The 2,500-nt window shown below is 45.8% G+C and overlaps 1 pseudogene; it reads right to left on the bottom strand.

Annotated features, from left to right (window-relative positions):
- LOC121601229 overlaps positions 1 to 2,500 on the bottom strand; it is a 9,185-nt pseudogene that overhangs the window by 2,573 nt on the left and 4,112 nt on the right.

The following is a 2,500-nucleotide window of genomic DNA, read 5'->3' on the forward strand; positions in this document are numbered from 1 at the left end:
TAGCTTCGTCGCTCTCTCCACCGCATACCTGATGTGTGAAGTGTAATCGAGGCGGTCATCAAGGACCAGCCCCAAATACTTTAAGCTGCGCGACGAATGTACTACGTGATCACCTACCCTGATAGCCCCATACTGTATCCTCTGATGAGAACTGACCATGATAAACTCGGTCTTGGTCGGGGCTATCTTTAATCCGTTGTCGGTCATCCATCTGTCGATGATGCGAATCTGGCTGGAAACGAGAATTTCAATATCATCAACACAATTACCTTCCACCAACAATACTATATCATCTGCATAGCCGACAATACGAGCGCCTTCCACCATTGTAACTCTTAGGACTCCGTCGTACATTAGATTCCATAACGTTGGGCCAAGTACCGAGCCTTGAGGTACACCCGATGTGACTGCAATCTCTGCCGGTCCATCTGTGGTATCATACATCAGCACACGATTCCTAAAATAATCACCAATGATATCATAAAGATACTTAGGAGTGTTAATTCTCTGTAAAGCATTTGCTATCGCCAACCATGAAGCACTGTTAAAAGCATTAGTAACATCTAATGTAACAACTGCACAATACCGACCACTATATCTGTTTCTACTTCTAGCAACAGAAACAACGTCCACTACCCTTTGAATCGCATCAACTGTTGATCGACGGCTTCTGAAACCAAACTGGTCGTCAGACAGTCCGTTGACCTCCTCAATGTGCGCGTTCAACCTTTGCACAATGATGCGTTCAAGACCTTTACCTGCCCCGTCCAGTAGACAAATGGGACGAACTGAACCCGGTTCCCCTGGCGGTTTATTCGGCTTCGGTATTAACACCAACCTCTGCCGTTTCCACTCGTCGGGGAACTTCGCGTTCTCTAAACAACCTTGATATACCCTGCAAAAAGCATCAGTTGCAGATTCCATACCAACTTTCAGCGCCTCATTTGGGATACCATCTGGTCCCGGCGCCTTCTTGTTAGGTAATCGTCTAGCAACTGCAAGAATCTCATCATTAGTAACCCTGTCAAACTCTCGTGGCTGATCCATGCGGTAATCAGGCCACACCGTATGTGGGTGAGTAGGAAAAAGCTCGCTCACCACATCCCTAAACTCCTGTAATGTCATAGTTCGTGGCCCAATTGAACCCTCAGCCACTTTCTTGAACGTATGATATACTATACCAAATGATGCGTTGTCCGCTGTTCCCAGGAACTCTTTCCACTTCCTCTGCCGGGTGTGCTTGATCACTCGCTTGAGGGCATTCCGTGCCACCTTGAACTCGTCCCTAAAAGTAGAATAGAGAACAGTATTATAAGCTCTTTGTGCTAATCGATCGCGGTGTTTGCACTCTTTTCGAAGTGCCTCAATCTCTAAAGTCCACCAAAATGCACTCTTGTTAGGAGTGTACCTCTTACGTTTGGTCATCGTCGCATTACACGCCGTGACCAATATGCGCATTAAATCCTCGCTTGTTGTGACCTCGGTCTCAAAAGCGGCTTGCATCATAACCTCGAATATATCTTTGTTAAAATACTTAATGCTCCATCCCGTTATGGGTCGGGATAAGTTACGCACACTTTGCATCTCGAGATCTATTCGTATCGCACGATGATCCGAGTTCATATAACTTGATAAAACCTCCCACTTAAATGATCTTGCCACTAACCTGCTTGCAAAAGTAAGATCAACCACTGATGTACGGCCAGGTCCAACATAAGTTGGCTCAATGCCATCGTTCAACAGGATTGCGTCAAGCTGCGCAAAGGTAGACAAAACCAACTCACCCCTTCGTTTCTGGGTTTCTCCGCGCTCGCCAAGTTGGTTGTTCCAACTGATTGACCAAGCGTTGAAGTCCCCCCCGATAACGAACTTGTGGATACCGGTTAGAGCCAATACCGTGTTATCCAACATGACCTGAAACTCTTCCATACTATATCTAGGTGGCGCGTAAACGCTAACCACTCGCATATCCCCTATGTCCACAATCATTAAACCCTTCAGACCCTTATTGACTATCTTAACTGGTAAGTCAGCGTTAACCACCACTGCTGCCGTATTATCGTCATTACGTAAAACTTTGACGTTGGTTGTTGCTAGATACGGATCTGCAATCAACACTATATCAGCAGACTCTTCCCTTATCGTTTGCCACATTAATTGAAATGCGGCATAACTATGATTCTGGTTATGTTGTAGTAACCTAACCATTATGATCTAATCGTTCGCCTTCTGGGACACATGTAACTGCCCGTTGCGTGAGGGTTCTGTGACCTCGTACCGCAATCCAAACACTTAACCGTGTTGGTACAGGCTTGTTTCTTGTGCCCACTCAAACCGCATTTCCAGCACAGATTACTTCTGTCTGGTTCCCTACAATGATAGCTCGTATGACCTATCTTCCAACACTTATAACATTTCTGTTCCTCCATAACCTCTCGGATATGGCATATCGACCAGCCGACTTTCAGCTTTCCCAAATTAAGGAAGCTTTGAAAGTCTG

The sequence above is a fragment of the Anopheles merus genome, unplaced genomic scaffold (assembly GCF_017562075.2).
Source record: "Anopheles merus strain MAF unplaced genomic scaffold, AmerM5.1 LNR4000044, whole genome shotgun sequence".
Classification (NCBI taxonomy): Eukaryota; Metazoa; Arthropoda; class Insecta; order Diptera; family Culicidae; genus Anopheles; species Anopheles merus.